We start from the raw sequence: 17,134 nt of genomic DNA, 5'->3' as shown, positions 1-17,134 counted from the left end.
GTTTCCTCAGCTATAATATGGGGATGGTAATCACACAGGCGTACTGTATATGTTTGGTGGGGAGGCTTAACTGAGTGAATGGATGTTCAGTGAGTGCTTTGGTTTGTAGCACATACCAAATGTTCAATAAGCAGCAGTTGCCACTCGATTTTAGATAAGGCCACACACATCATGAACTTGTAAGTACAATGCTAGAAGGCCATCCTAAGTGCCTAGAAGGCAGAGCCCACGGATTTTTGAAAATTAATTCCTGGATAAAAATAATTATCAGTTACAGGGCACTGATTATGAACTGAAAAGCTTTGCAGAAGCAATCCACGGTGTGACAGACCTCTGAAGCCCGGCATGTTGGCGTGTGTTTTCTTGGCTTCTGTCTCCTGCCTTGTGCATATCAGGCCAGGTTTGGCACCTCATTACCTTCTCTCGGCTTCCCCAGTTCCATTGTGCAGTCACCTCTTAAGTTTTCTGCCCTAGGGTAACAGCTAACAGCATTTACCCCATCTTCTGGCTGTCAACTGAAAGGCCACTGTGAGTTCACTTCCTGAGAGGGGCCCTGCTGGAGACCAAATAACCCAACCAAATTGCCAGAATTTCACATTTACTTTCTGCAAGAGCAGACAGGGAAACTCTGTTTCTGCCTCTGACAACCTCATCTATTATGATCTCTGCTATATTCTCTTCTTGTACTGATATTTTGTCACCTATGTGACCAGGGAACAGTCCACAGGAAAACACAGGAGAACATGTAAAGCATTTAAATGTGGAAATATTTTAGTAGTGTAGCCATACATAAACTTTCAAAGTCTCATTAATAAACGTTCATTTATTTGAGTATTATTCAGCCTCTAAAACAAAGGTTTTTAAAACATACATAACAAGTGTTAAAGTTCTTTTAGAATTTTCCTAGTAGGTTTTTTCGGTTTTCACTAGAAGACACCCCCACTAGGGAGGGAAAAAAATATTCAAAACATGCTATGATCTTAAGAGGAAAAAAGGAAATAAAATTATGTATTCCATATGATCTTATCTATGTAAGAAGAGAAAGATAAAGACAACTGGAAGAATATAAACCAAAATGCTGAGAGAGGTCATTCTGGGTTCAGAGATTTAGCAGTTTTTCTTTCTTACACCTTTTCTTTTATATGTATAGTCTATTATGAGAACAACATATATGTTTTAAAAATAATAGCCTCAAGATAAATAACACAATTAAATTTAATTCCACAAATAACTTCAGTACTTACTATTTTCTATTATAATTTTAGGTGCTTTTAGAGTTCAAGGTACTTGGTAATAAAATGTATTTTATTCATTTAGTATTTGTTTAATGGCTTCTTATTATTGTCATTATTCCTTAGTAGATTTTAAACCTCTTGTGGGCAAAAATCAAATGTTAGACTTCTCTGTAATACAACTGCCTGGCCCAATTCTTCTTTGATATTAAATGCTTATAAGTATTTCAGCTTTGGAGCAGGACAAGGAGGGATGGTCCTTCCTGTCTGCCCAGTAACATATGATACTTGAAACAAATTTTCAACAATGACATTTGGACATTTATGGCCACCTCTCTCATTAGCTGGAATTCCACTGAACTAATCCTAAATTCTAAGTTTAGTGCCAATTACCTAAAGGTTAATGTGGTCAAGCAATACCGGGAGAATTGGGGTTTTTCCAAGAAATGGTCTGTATCACATTATGTTCAGGATGACAGAGTGATTGACACTGTAGAACTGCTCACTTGGGAGACCCAGAGTGTCCTGCTGTGCTCCTCTCAGAGCAGGGTCCTTCTCGGTGAGGTTTAAGGGAGGAAAGATAAAGGACAAGGAAGTAAATGAAGCTGGGCAGAGTGTGTGGACGAGTTCAATAATTATTTATAAATCACCATGGATGCAGTGATGAACAAGTCCCTGCCCTCACAGATATTACTTTCTAGTAGAGCTAAACGCCATTAGATCTCAATGTATCAGAATGGGATGCCCCTGAAAAGTGAGAGATTTGAGACCATGTACTAAATCAGAAGAGGCAGAAACAAAAAATGTACATTTTGCTCATCTGTGGATATGTCAACCACTATCACCATCCTTTTTCTTACCCACCCCCACCCCCACCCCCACAAAAAGTTAGAATATATTCACTACAGAATAGCAAGGCAAAATATTCCATGTATCAACAATAATAAAGTATTGTGTGTATGAACATGATTCTCCAATTCAGAATCCTAATCACAACCATTATAGTTAATTTAGGAAGCTCTTAGGAATTCAGAGAGAATCTACAGCATTTATTTGAAAAGTTCCCTCAGTCTGTCAGAAGAGCTCATCTTACGGGGCTTTAGCAACAGTTACATTTAGCCTCACTTTCTACATTTGCCCTCTCGTTCATTCTACTCAGGAAAGTCGACTTCTTAATGTGTCTGAAATGCATCGACATCATTCCCACCTCAAGGCTTTTGCTTTTATTGTTCTCTCTGCCCGAAATGTTCTTCCACCAAATCTTTACCTGCCTCTTCTCCTCGTATTTTTCAATTAGTTGTTCAGACATTACCTCCTTACAAAGGCCTTTCATGACCACCCTTACTAAGGTATCCTCAGTCACCTCTAACCCTTTACCCTGCTTTATTTTTTTGTACAGTACTATTACCTGAAATTATAAATACCTTTTTTTGCCCTAGAATGTACATTCCAGGAGGATAGGTTTCTTGTTTGCCCTCTTCCCTGTCTACATCCCCAGAGCCTTAGAAGAGTAGGTGATTTAGAGTAGATACTCAGTAAATATTTGTTGAATGAATAAATGGATGAATTTAGTTGAACTAAGTTTACCTAGACAGAATAATCCAAAGCACGGGTCAGTTAGATGTAAAAATTGTAATTTATCTCTACAAACATTCAACACTAAATCTTTCATTGAACCATAGGTTTCACAATAAAATCACTGTTATTGAGCATTGAAACATGTGTATGCCTGTGTGTGTGTGCACACACACACACACACACAGAGAGAGAGAGAGAGAGAGAGAATTAAGCAAAGTACCAAAACATAAACGTTTTCTGAAACTCATGAGCTACATTTTGGTCACTTAGACCATAAAAGCGCTAGTTTCCTAACCCGTTGCATTTCAGCCTCCTTTGCAGCAGGCATCCCGTGGGAGAGCAAGAGATAGTATCTAGAGGCTGTGTTTACCAAAGGGATGCTCTGCTCTGAAAGTCCCCTGGCTATTGTCACACCATTTGTTTTTCATGATTGGAATGTGTGGCATTATTGAAGGGTGGGCTGGTGTCTAAATTGAATGGGTGAAGAGAAACAGACATTCTCTTTGCCACCTTTGTAGATAGGTGGCTGTGGAGTCTATGTACTGAATTACCCACTGTCAATTATTGATGGTTTGGCTGGAATCATTTACACTCTCTAGTTACTTTGACATCTAGCCAAAAGGTAGCTGTCAGCCTGCTAGGAACCTCCCTTTTATCCATAGGGAAGTTCAAAAGAAAAGATTTAGCAAACCAAACTCATCTGCACAAGCTTTTGTGGATTTCTGGAAGATTCAGGTCATGTCGCTTATTCATAAGTTTAAGTTCATTCATTTATTCACTTAATTTTATCCAGGAAAGGCTGACATTCATCAGTTTTCACTAATACAACTCTAGTGGTTATTAAATTACTGAAATATTTGTGTAGCCCTTGGTAAGTGGCCACTACTCTGAGCCTTTCATCACCAGGGTCACCTCACCAGACCTTCCCAAAATCACCACTCAAAGGTTAGTTCTTGGCACAGCAGGGGACCTTCAAAACCAGGTCTCTGAGAGAACAGTTAAGGTCCATTCTGAGTAGCAGTGCCCACTACTTTCCATATAATAAATATTTGATTATTACCTCACCTGAGACTGTAATAACAGTAAAACCTGCGCTTGAAAGGTCTATGTTCATTACTTCATAAGAAATTCAAGACTAGCTTAACAGAAATGGAAGTCACATAATCTGAAAATATTAAATTGTTTTGAAACACCCTTAAAGGAGAAGTCTCCTGGGATCTAATTGTATTGCTTTGCCCTACCAAAACAAACCTCACTTGCTAAATGAAGTTTAACCTAAAGCTGCCTCCTTCCATATTTTAAGCTTGGCCTGAAGGTTTCTCTGTACATTGTGAACTATAACAACAGGAAGTATAAATACTCCGTAGCCTACACTTGTGCCGGTCACTGAGTTTGGCCAATCAAATGTAGCCAGCTGTTTGAACCGTGTTCAAATAGGGCAAACACTGAACTGTAATCAGTTCAACGCTTTCTGTACCTCACTTCTGTTTTCTGAACGTCACTCTCCTTTTTCTGTCCATAAATCTTCTTCCACCACGTAGCTGCGCAGGAGTCTCTGAGTCTACTCTGGCTCAGGAGGCTGCTGGAATCGCAAATCGTTCGTTGCTCAATTAAATTCCTTTAAATTTAATTCAGCTGAAGTTTTTTTTTTTTTTTTTAAATCACACTCTGCCTAATTTGAGAGCATTTCCCCCCGCAAAAAAAAAAGACATTCTGGTTTTAACACATACACCCGCAAAGGCACAGGGATCTTGCTGTCTTGCATCCTGTATTATAGACATAGTTTGGATGTTAAGAGTCAACTGTATTACATTCCCAGGAGCCATAGCCTTGCACCTCCAGAGAAGGTCTGAAGACTGGGCTCAATTAATCACATATACTGCAATGCTTGGAAACCTATTCATTTTCTAGGAAAAGATCATCCTCAACAGGCTCCACAAAACTACATAAAACTTGCATAACTCTGACTGCAGTTTTGATGTTGCAATTTAGACAATTTCTAAAAGATAAATAAGAGGCCTGCTGTGGAGCTGACCCAAGCTTGAGCCATGCAGAAGGTCCCGAATTGGTTTAAAGGCCCTGGCATGGACATAGAAAAAAGAAGACCTGCAGCCTACTAGCTGTGGGTACACAGCATGGAAAGCGAAAGAGAACAGGTGGGATGAATATCAGTGATAGTAAAGTGCAGAGACCTGCTGACATGTTTCTCCCTCCCAAGAAGAATGAGGAGTTTTGGTGCTGATCAGTCACTACACTGGGCTGACTATAAAGGACTCTAAAGACTAATGGAAGAAAAATAGGTGACTTTATTGTACTACTGTACTTACCTCATCATGTTGTTTTAGTAATTTTTGTTTCTGTAGGAAGCTTCCCTAGTGAGTTGCTTCTGCCTCCCCGGTGTGTAAGTTCAATTTGCCATTTATTTGAGTACTGGATAGAACCATCCCTCCATGCTAAGCCCTGCTTTCTTTAAAATTTTAAGTCCAGTGTTCACAAGTGATGAGCCACCACCATCAGGCTTTCTTTTGTAGAGAAAGGAAATAGGAATGCATGTTCTTATCAGTTCTTATGCCTCTGGTTTTATTTTACAAGCAGCCTGGACATGTGAATTAATGTGTGGCTCTGACCAAAACAAAACATTACTTAGAAGCAAGTGAGGACTTTTTTTCTCCGCTTAAAGTATCTGGCTCTACAAAGCAGGAAATAAATACTTTGCCTCACTTCAGCATTCCTGTCCTTGGCAGTTGATTTGGCTAGACAGGTGATAAATAAGAGAGATTTTAGGGGGAAGCTCTGTCTAGGGGAGAAGGAATAAGAAGGAAGTAGGTCAAAGCCTGGCAACGAATTTTAGGAAGGATCTCGCTTTGGAGAAGCTATTGACAGAGCTTGAAGCAAATGAAAATCAAGTCTCAATGTATTCAGCAAATAATTATGAGGAATCAAGCCGAGTAGAATTGCCACTCCAGGTGAGGTTATCTGAGTGAGTACAGAATCATTCTCAGTAATCATTTTATATCAGAATTATCAATCAAATCTTCTGCAGATATTCTCTGCATAACCTCATGGGTGTGGAATTGTGAGCTAAATAGGCTTTGTCTTTGCCTCTCAATCTGTGTTCATTGGAAAGGACATGCAGCCAGCAGAACATAATTAATTGAACATTCAACTTTGCCTCTACAGCTTCCTCCATGTTGTACCTGAGTGAAGCAAGACAACGAGTTCTGGGAGACCAAAAGTCTTCTCTTACTCATATTTAAACTGTAGCATCTAGGACCATGCCTGGCATGAAGCAGACCTTTAATACTTGTCTCTGGAGCGCTCAAAAGAAAGAAAGAAGTACAGAGGCTGTTCATGAAGTCTGGAAACATAGGTGAATATACATAAGATCATCAAGGACGTCTTCCATCTGTGAAAAAGTGAAATAGCGTTATCTGTGTTTCCAGACATTGTGAAATACTGGGTAGAAAAAAAGTTGTGGAACTCATGGTTTTTTCAGGGTGAGAGCCAGAGGGAATTTGCCACCTATTTTGTCTTCAGCAAAGACTTCCTAGAAGAAGTTTCAAAGCTCTTTGAATAAAGCAAGAGGGCTTAAAAGTTTGCCAAAGGAAGGATTGGGGTGAAACATGGACAGGAATTGATGACTTCTCTCTGTGGTGTGACTGACTCTCCTGTTCATCTTCCAAGTCTTTATTTAAATCAGTGGTTCTCATCTGGGGGTAATTTTGCCCCCAGGGATATTTGACAATGTTTAGAACTCCTTTTGGTTGTCACAACTGGAAGGGAAAGCCACTGGTGTCTAGTGGGTGGAGGTCAAGGGATGCCACTAAACCTCCTACTATGAGCAAGACAGCCCCCCATAACAAAGAATTATCTGACTTAAAATGTCAAAAGTGCTGAAGCATACAGGCCCTGGTTTCATTGAGCCTTGGGAAAGCTTTTCCCGACACACCTCAAACTAAGCTGATTTCCTGTAATATCCTCATTTTACTTTGTACTTACCCTACATAGCATGTACCACAATTATAATTAAATACATTGTATCCGTCTCTTCCACTAAAACAACACTTCATAGAAGAAGAAATGTATGTATCTTGTTCCCCATTGTATTGTAGCATCTATTACGATGCCTAACACATAGTAGATGCTCAATAAATATTTATTGAATGAATGAATGAATCAAGAAATAACTAATATGGAAAAATAAGAAAAAGAGATACTCAAGTTGTTAAGCAGAGTTGCAGTTTCAGGAATCACCTGAAGTTTGACCAGTGATCTTGGATTTCTCCATTTCAGTTCAAGAAACTAATGAGTTCAGTCACAATATAAAGGGAACATAGAACTAATAAACTCTATAACATTTTTAATGTATAGATTTATTGCAGTATTTCAGCACTTTAGTTCTTTATCACTAAAGGAACTTGGATGCCAACCCTTTCAAAAAATCTTTGGGAGTTGAGCCAGGATTGATCTTGTGGCAGAGAATCTTCATCGGCTGCTAGGACAGCCATTCAGGCTCACTTTCCCATTCTCTCTTACAGCCGTGTGACACCATTCTGGTCAACAGGATAAAAAGCAGATCTGCTGAGACAGGATTTCTGGGAAAGCTTTTGCTTTTCTGTTAAAAGGGAGAGGCAAAACAAGTACCAACCTTCTTTTTGTTTCTCCTGGTTGGACCCAGTATCAGCAAACTGCCTATGCCTGCACTAATTATTAAATGAGGAAAGTATAGCCCACCTCTATTTAAGCCACTGTAATTAGGTTTTCTTTTACCTGCAGCTAAATGCAGCCCTACCTGATGATACATTTCTCTGCCTTGGTAGCTTATCTTTTTTCATGATCTTCTTAATGATGCAAAAGCAGAAACAGAGATGGTAGGTAGCACAGCTTGGCCTGGGCTTAATATCATCTGAAGTAGAAAGAAAACAGAAGGATCTAAAGTAGTAGAGGTTGTAACCTTGAAAGATTTGTGATGGAGCCCGGTGCTGCTTTGTGGTGAGTCTCAGAAAAAGAGATGCCAGAGCTCATGGTTTAAGAGGGGGCGGGGGGAAAGTATTCATAATACAGTGTAGCTGATTTCCTGTGTACATGTTGCAAGTACCTTGTGTGTGTGTGTGTGTATGTGTAGTGCTGAGGCGGTGGTTGGAATATGAGGGTTTTAGATGCGGTTTTTAAGGCTCTGAATGGAGGGAAAGACCTGAACACAAAGTGGCTACTCTACCAACTCTTGTGGATACAGGCTTCAAAGCACTTCTACCATCTTCTGCTCTTCTCTCTGCTCTTCTACTCTAGGCTATGAGAACCTTGGAGGTAAGAACCATGTCTTGTTGCTCTCAGTTTCTCTGGTCCAGGAAGAGTGCCATGCCTAGACCATAATATCAGTCAATGTTTTCAGATTAAACACTTACAGTTTTCTCCCCCTTTGTCTTAGAATGCATAGTTGTAAAAAAGAAGAGATGTAATTAAAGTCTGGAGGAGATTCATTTCATTTCTTTCCCTCACTTCTGTTTTGTTGTTGTTGTTGTTGTTGTTTGTTTTTACAAGCAATACTTCCTATATTTTGAATAGAACATGAAGCCCTGATTAGCCAAAATCCTTAAGAAAAAGAACATTTTTCCAGAAAATACACGTTGGAAAAGGAAATTTTCCCAAATTTATATTCCACAGAACCCAGTTCCTTAAAATAAATAAATTCTTTAATTTGAGCAATACTGGATTAAATAGTTACAGTCTTTGATACACTAATGTATGTTGTATCTTTCTAAGAGGTATACGGTTTGTTACTCTTCAAGTCCCTGTTTAACCCCAAAAGGATTCCAGGACAACAAATCAGGGAATAATGATTGTCTAATTATTAATATGTGTTCAGGTGTGGCAAAGTTTGGAAACTGCTGTTTTCGATCATAAGGCTTATGAGGAAAACACAAGGGCGTTGGTGAAGAAGGAACTAAAAGGATAAAAGGATAAAGGAACTAAAAGGCAGCTCAGAAAAAGGGAAACTCAAGCAGACAAAAAGACCCAGAAGTTATGATAGGAAAGTGTAGTTTGATGCCTGCCATCATGGTCTCTAAATGAGTAGCATAGCATGGAGACCAAAGAATTTACTTTGGCAGAAGCGTTAGGCTAAGGATCAGGAGCCTGGCAATGTACTCCAGAAACTTTCTTTAAATGACTTGCATCACTTCTCTAAACTAATTGCCTCAGGGGTGATGGGGCATATTAACGCCTTCATTTCTTCTTTCATGCAAACTTATTTGAAATGAGTTACAAGCTAAGTTGCTGGAGAACTTTTGAGTTATTTCAAGAAGATAGTCAAATCATATGTATGAAAAAATGTGGTGCTTTGTTTTTTAAAAAACTTATGTTTATTAATTTTTGTCTGAGGTCCCTGAGAATCTCAGGCAAGTTTTCATACTAACAAATTGAGAGCAGTTAATTTCTCAGTAGTGTTTATGCCTGAGAGATTGGTAAGTGGTTGAGCTAATTGACAAAATAGCTTATCAAAATGCGTCTGCCACACTCTAGTGCGATATGCCTAATGATCATTGTGTCAAAGTAGGAAATTGAGTCAGCTCAGGAATGGGCCTCCAATTCATGTTTCAGAAGTGCTGAGTTTGGTATTTGTTGACAAATTTTCAAGTTCAGATAGACAAACACATGTTTTTTGCTTTTGACTGAATTTGAAAGTTCCAAGATAGGACCCCTGGAGCTATGAACATTGGCACAGCTTGGCAAGCTCCTCATTTTGGAAATACTTTGTGAAAACAACTTTGGTCCATCAAGTATTAATACTATTTGATAAAAATCAGTTTTTGTTTGGTGTGTCTTTTGAAGCTAGTGTAACTCCTGGTCATTCTATAGGACTATAAAAGCTTTTTGGAATCAAATCCTAATCCCAACGTGTTTTTCTTGTTCATTTAAACCTTTTATACACATGTGGGAGCTAGAGAGAGTGGAGAGCTTTTAGGACTTAAGCTTAAATTGTCATTCTCATGCATGGTTTCTGAAAAGTATTTGGCCTGTTTGTATTTGTAAGTTAAAGTAGACATTTATGGTCTTAAGCATTTTCTTTTTTCTCTTTATGCTTATTTGTTTGGTTTACAAAGACTATCTTAAAATGAGAGAGCAGACGTGCTGAAGTTTGGATTGCTTGACTTACCGCCTTGTAGAAAATATCTGTGGGTGTTGATTTTCTAGGTCAACCCCTGACTCAGGATCCTAAAGAGAAAAAGTGTTCTCAACCCAAACTCAATAGTATTAATACTACCACCAGCCCACCCCCAAGCCTAATAAAAAGCCTAAATAAACGGAACTCACAAAAGCTGAGTTCAGTGCTGTAAGAGTCAAACGTAACCTCTAGAGGTTTTTTTGGTTGGGGGTTTTTGTTTGTTTTGTTTTGTTTGTTTCCATGAAAAAGAAGCAGCTGAGGCTGCTGAGCAGAAATTCATAGCGCTTTATTTTTCCTCTTGGGCTGTTGTGCCCAGTAATCATAATATTGGCAAATAGAGTTAAACTATAAGAAATTCATCTGGCCGGGCAAAGTGGCTCATGCCCGTAATCTCAGCCCTTTGGGAGGCCGAGGTGGGTGGCTCACGAGATCAAGAGTTATATACCAGCCTGACCAATATGGTGAAACTCCATCTCTACTAAAAATACAAAAATTAGCCGGGCATGATGATGCATGCCTGTAGTCCCAGCTACTCAGGAGGCTGAGGCAGGAGAATTGCTTGAACCCGGGAGGTGGAGGTTACAGTGAGCCGAGATCGTGCCACTGTACTCCAGCCTGGGCGGCAGAGTGAGACTCCATCTCACAAAAAAAAGAAAAAAAAAAAAAAAAAAAGAAATTTATCAAAGGACTAAATTTAAATGGATTTAGGAAAAGCTAAAAAGATATTGTTAATCCTGTAAAGCTGAAGATTGAAGTTTCTCAGAGAGTGATTGTGCGTGAAATGAACCGTATCAGTTAGTTTTTGCTATCTAAGAAACACCTCCAAAATTCATTTCTTAAAACAGCCACCACTAAATATGTATAATTATCACATGTTAATTTTAAAAAAGAAAGGAAAAAAATGTTGAAACCACCATTTACTTTAGTTCTTGATTCTACAAAGTCTGCAGTTTGGGGCTGGCTCCAATGAGTAGTCTAACCTGGGCTGCGGCTGATCCATCTCTGCTGGGTTCACTCATGCGTCTGTGGTGGGTGAGTTGTGAACACTCTGGTGTAGGATGGCCAAAGCAAGGACAACGGAGGCCTCTCTCCATGTAGTCTCTCAGTCTTGTCCTTATTCAGAAACAACTTCCATACCTTTTCTGTTTATTTTTGATCTCTCCCTGTCTCTAAATTCTTTTTGTCATTTCCTTCATCTGGATCTTATTAGAGCATCCCCAGGGTCAACATCCTTTAGCTGGGTTGCCTGAATTTTCTTGAGACAGGGAGTAAAGTGAAAGCCAACATTTCTCCTGACTTATTTTTAATAACCTTTAGGGTTATTGTGTTTGTGTCTTTTATAGTCATCAGCCTCAAATGCTTTCAGGAAGGAACTACAGTCCAAACAAAACTAATTAATTAATTAGGTGGTCAAATGATTAAAAATTGATGGCTAAACAAATTAGCATTTTTATCGAATTTATTGCTTTTTATCTCTACTCCCTGTTTCCTGTATGTCTCAGATGAGCTCACCAGTCCCTGGCAATTTTGCCCTTAGAAACTTCATCCCGTGGCTGATGTGGGACATCACTTAAACTCTGCAGCCACTGCAGAATGTGCCCGGATTGTCTCTCACCAATTGATCAGGAAGCTCTAAGTGACTGATTGCTGCCTCCGTCAACACAGGATGTTTGGACATAGCTGTTTGGACAAGGCTGTTTGAGGCCCCCTACAAGACTTGCTGGCAGTTGGGAGGGGGACGTGGCCCAAGGCTCAAGGTTTGAAAGCAGCTACTCATCTCGCATCAAACAGCAAACCCTCAATGCTTATTGGGGAATCTGCCCTGTGCCAGGCCCCCAAAAGGAGGCTCTCGTGAGCAAAATTGATACTAGCTCTGCCCTGATGGGCTGTAGTCAAGTTAGTAAGAGGATCGTTCATGAGTGGTCTTCCATGTAGGTATACAAACTCTAATGAGTGTTGTGAAGAGAAAACATTGGGAATACAGGTTTCAGAAGAGGGAAGCTTTAAAATTGTGGTGGTTGAGAATGAAGGAGCAGACTGACCAGGAAAACATGCCAGATTACCAGCTGGTAAAACTGACACCATGGATTTTCCCCCAGCAAGGTTTAGCTGTCCACATGCAGACTCTAAGAAATTGAACAATTCGATATATCCAGGGCTGGCTGGCTGACTGGTTTCATGCTGGCTGGATCTGATGAAATTACAAAGCGTAAGGGAGTTCTGAAATGACACAATGTGGAATGCAAATTCAATCACGTAAGTGAAAAGTGGATGAGGCTTTCCACCCTTCATGGTGGGCTTGACCAGCTCGAGCCTATGACAAGGTAGAGCTGGCAATCCTGAGCTATGGTATATCCCATCTGAAGGTAGTCATTGCCACTCACCTAAAAGCTATATTTGATGATAGTCTTCTACAAAAATTATCAACCACATATAACAAAATTGCCTTTAGGCACCCTTAGATTTTTAAATGACGTTTTCTCTATTTTGTTTATTATTAGTTTCCTATAAAGTTCACTTTGTGCAGACTTCTTTTTCCAAACAGTGTCAAAGGAGCCCAAGTTAGCAGCTGAAATGCACAGAAAAGTATCATGGTAACAGAAACTTCAGGTTTAGACATTTTGTAAAATCAGCAAAGGGCCTGAAAGCTCATGCTATTTAAATCCATGCCAGTTTTCAGGATTTGTATTTTATGAAAAAGGGAATCAATGTGACAGGTGGAAGAGTGAATGCAGTGACAGCTCCAATCATTCACACATGTTCATCATTGCCTGCAGGACACATGGCAAATCCCAGCACTGGTGATAACGGCAGAGCACTCCTAGCACTGGTGATATTGCAGGAGTACGTACAGCACTGGTAATATCACAGAAGACTCTACTCAGGAAAGTTTATCTGATCTGGTCTTACTGCTTCCAATTAGTCTGGATTCCTTGAGGGCAATACTGGCCCTGTCTTCCCAGAATCATTGCAAACTTACTGATTAATGCACATTTTCCACCTGTTCCAGTCTTGTGTGGCCAACCTATATCTTCCATAATGATCTTCGTAGGCTTCATGGGCTAATACACCACACAGCTGATAGCAACAAGCTGTGAGATCCAACAGATGTTCCAGAGTTTAAATCTTGGCCTTAAACTTTTGATAAATTTAGGTAACCCCTCTGAACCTCAGTTTCCTCATAAGCCTCAGGTTTCTTTTAAGCTATATAAAAACAGATATATAAAACTAAAAGATAAAATGAAATAATCTCTTAGATATTTTAAATTTTATTATCTTAAATAAAAATTTATTTTGGTACTCACTAAAATATTTTCAGTAATAATTATAGTGGGAGCATTGTAGTGGTGTGATTCGGAAGACAGTATAAAAGTGTCAGCTCTGCCCATTTCTTATTTGCTTAGGCTTGATGGCTTCTTTGCAGGAATCAAGCCACTTGGCCACTTGAGACAAGTTAGTGAAATTAAAAGCAGGTAATATAATTTGTAAATCCACCAGTGGGAATACATAAAAAATACTGCAAGCTGAAAGTGAATGAACAAGTAGGGATAATAATTGCAAGTCCTTTGGGTTGTGGAAATTGCACATGACACATGACCCACAACTTACAGAGCAGATAAGAACAGGAGAGTCAATATTAAATGTTAGTAAATTTAAGTGTTGGTAAATCTTAATGCTTTTTCTAAAAATTCAAAATAGAAGCTCTAACTTTTCTCCCTGAATTTCAACACGTTTAGTGGTTCCCAAACTTGGGTATGCATCCAAGCCAACTGGAGGGTTTGTGACTCCCAAACTTTCTGATTAAGTCCATCTGGGGTAGGTCTCAAGAATTTGCATTTCTAACGAGTTTGCAGATGAAGCCCATGCTGCTGGACTTAGGGAGCACACTTTCAGAAACACTGCAGTAGAGCATCTTGAAGACTCCCCAGGTTGCATCCTCCCCTAAATCTTTGGTGTATGTATAATACAAATCTCGTCAGGATCAGTGCCATCAAGAAGTAATGTTCCCTTTACATTCCAGTTTAGATGACCCATTCATGTCCTACATTTCCCTTCCACCCACTCCACACTATCCATTACCCTTCCCCCAATGAAGGCGGAAAGGGTCCAGAGGACAGGGGAAGGATGGCGCATCCTCTTTGTGAATGCAACTGACAGTGACTTGCACTACCTGGTAAATTCATGCCCTCAGCATGTTTCCCCAGGGTGAATTAATTGCTTTGCTTTTCCTTTTCCTTTGCATAAAACTAGGCAGATTTGTCCGTCTGTTTGAACAAGACTTTGTTGCCAGCACTTTTCGAGGATGGCCAGCATGTGGCTGCTGTATCAGGTTGATAGTGTCGTCAGGAATTCCAGGGTGGGTATTGTCGCTTGCATGGGGAAATGCTAACTGAGGTCAATTCTAGTTCAGCTTCCTACTTACAGAATTATGGCAGGACATAAGTTTGGCCCGTGTAAGATGAATAGGTCAGCAGAATCATATTGTCCTCCTAATCCAGGCATCTCTACTTTTAAGCCTTAAATCAGACCGTAATTTTCCTGTATTTGAGATCCAGCAATTCCTGTCCTCAAATGAGATATTTTACAATCAAAAGCACAGACAGCCAACCAAAAAATTCTAAACAAACAAAAATTTTAAACCAAAGGTGTACATTTAAAAGTTCTGTGTGTTTTGTGTCTTTTAATTTTGAAATTGAAAGTCTTTTTTTCCAATAATTGTTGCTGGGTAACAAAACTATCCCAACATTCAGTGGCTTAAAACAACCCTTCTGTTTCTTTGCTCATGAGTCTACAATTTGCACCATTCTTGGTGGGACTCTGCTCTGTGTAGGGTCAGCTAGGGTGGCTCAGCTAAGCCAGAACAATCTATTTCCAAATGGGCTCCACTCACTTTGATTGACAAGTTGGTACTGGAGCTGTTGGCTGGGACCTTGGTTTTCCTCTTCTGTGGTCTCACCACATGACTAGCTTGGGCTTCTCACAGCAGTTTGGTCTCGGGGTAGTAGGGCTCCTACAAGGTGCCTGTACCCGGCATGCAAAAGCAGAAACTACCAGACCTTCTGTAGGCTTAAGCTTACATCATTCTTTGCATTACATTCTGTTGCTTAAAATGAGTCACAAAGCCAGCCCAAACTCAAGGAGAGAGTAGACACAGGGGCATGGACACCAGCAAGTGTGGGTCTTTGGAGCCCACCAAAGCAACAGCCTACCACAGTCATGATGATGCTGGATTTTCCACTCCCTGCTGTTTCAGAGCTCTTTGCATTCCATACCACAATCAGGCCAGCTCAGCATAAACAGAGGCAGGTTGTTAATCTCAGGATGAACAATAGTGCTTCCCAAAGAGGGAATAGTGGCTTTGACTTCAGTTGAGAGAGAATTGTCAGAGTGCAAGGACATGTGTCTGCTGAACAGGCATCTCTGTTAACTTTCTGCCCAAACACTCTACTAGTTACTTTATCTCCCCTTATCCTGCCTCGTTTTTTCTTCATAGCACTCACCACTGCCTCATGCTTTATTAAGTAGTTGTTTACTTGATTATTGTCTGTTTCCCTCCAGTCAAAAGTAAAACTCCCAGGGGAAGACACTCGGTCTCTTTTGCTCTGTGCTGGATGCCCAGCACCGAGAGTACCTGGCACACAGAAAGCCCTGCATAAATATTTATTGAATGAATGAGTATATACATTTCATAACTGAAAATCTGCCTATGAGAATATGCAGACCTGACAACTTCAAAATAAGTTGCTATGATGCAGGGTTTATGGCTGAGGTTTGTCTCTCTCTATAGAGCCTGGGCTGCATGTCCCCTTGTTGCATACGGGGTGTACCCTCTGCCAGTTTCCATGGTGTCATTGTTCGGAGGTGTCAATGGACATCAATCATGGGGTTAGAGGGTTTTTCTGTAGAACCTCCAGTTCCTTTATTTGGCCAATTAGGCTTTGTGCTCCCGTTTCCAAACACAGAGGTGGGAGAAACATGAACCTGGCTTTATCTAATGCCTTAGTTTTAAGGAACAAGCATCTGGTGCAATGCTATATTATTTCCAATTAAAACTTGGATATCCTCATCCTTGCTAAGACTAGTTTGTGAACATTAGCTATTCATTCCTAAAAAGAGGCTTAACCAGATAGTTTTTCATTATATTCTTTCACTTGATGGAGAGGGACGGGCAGGCTGGCTGGCTTTCTTTCTTTTTCTTTCTTTTCTTTTTCTCTCGAGTTTGCTTTCTACTAGTCTATATATGTTTTCTTTTTTTCTATAGCATCCCTTTGAAAACTCGGTATAGTTTGTTAGAATCCTCATTTGTGCTCATCCTCCTGTCCATGCACTCTTTCGATTGTTTATCAATCACAGAAAAATCAGATTTTCTTAATGAATATTATGCACTTGTATCTCATTTGGTTACAGGTCACCTGGAACTGTCACTTGTGGGACCTCGCCTTTGAATGCCTAGTCTATTCCTTATCGTTTATGGAGTCTTTATCTGAAATCCATTTATTCTGGCTCTGTGCAAAGTGGTCCTCAGTGCTATGGTTTCCAACCATTTTACCAGCCCTGAAGACACTTGTGTGTTTTCAAAAGAGGTTAAAAAAATTGCTTTGAAAAAACATTTTAAATATTTCTGTTGGATTGTGTTCTAGTTATTGTGTTCATGTCTTTTTGTTTTCCCTTGTTCCATTCCCCTCCTTGTCCCTAGTCATGCTTGTGTCACTGAAGTATGGCTCCTCTACTCACAGCAGCCTCAGCCCGGTCTGGCTGCACAAGGAGGCCATCTGGCTAAGAGTGTTCTCTAAGAGCACTAATGTGAGTGTTTCTGATTATAATAACCTTAACCAAGTTCTTCAAAGATGCTATAGCTGTCAGAGTTTTCTGAGCCATTTTAGATCCTAGGCCTAGAGATGCTAGAATATGAAGTGCGTTTTAAGTCCAAATAAGAAACCAACAATGTCCTGTAAGTTTGCACCCTCAATGCAAACACTGCTCCAAGGCACTTTCCCAAAACCAGCTGTGAACTAGTGAGTCTGGAGTTCTGCGTTGAAGTGGCCCAGTTGAACTTCTGAAAGTGAACCAAGGCGAGGCCATGGGCATGTTGGGACCTAATTGAAAGACTGTAAACCCAGTTCCCTTTTTCATCACCCCAGCTTCCTTTCTCTCTCTC

The 17,134-nt window shown here is 40.0% G+C and overlaps 1 protein-coding gene and 1 non-coding gene across 3 annotated transcripts in view; both read left to right on the top strand.

Annotated features, from left to right (window-relative positions):
• The window catches only part of RARB (retinoic acid receptor beta), a 771,619-nt gene that overhangs the window by 503,467 nt on the left and 251,018 nt on the right, over positions 1–17,134 (top strand). The window lies entirely within an intron of this gene.
• LOC123572040 (U7 small nuclear RNA) lies at positions 877–941 on the top strand. Its single transcript, XR_006696383.2, has one exon. It is a non-coding gene; the product is annotated as a U7 small nuclear RNA (small nuclear RNA).

Source organism: Macaca fascicularis, chromosome 2 (genome assembly GCF_037993035.2).
Source record: "Macaca fascicularis isolate 582-1 chromosome 2, T2T-MFA8v1.1".
Classification (NCBI taxonomy): Eukaryota; Metazoa; Chordata; class Mammalia; order Primates; family Cercopithecidae; genus Macaca; species Macaca fascicularis.
The sequence above is the reverse complement of the archived record's forward strand: the minus strand, read 5'-3'. Positions and strand labels throughout refer to the sequence as shown.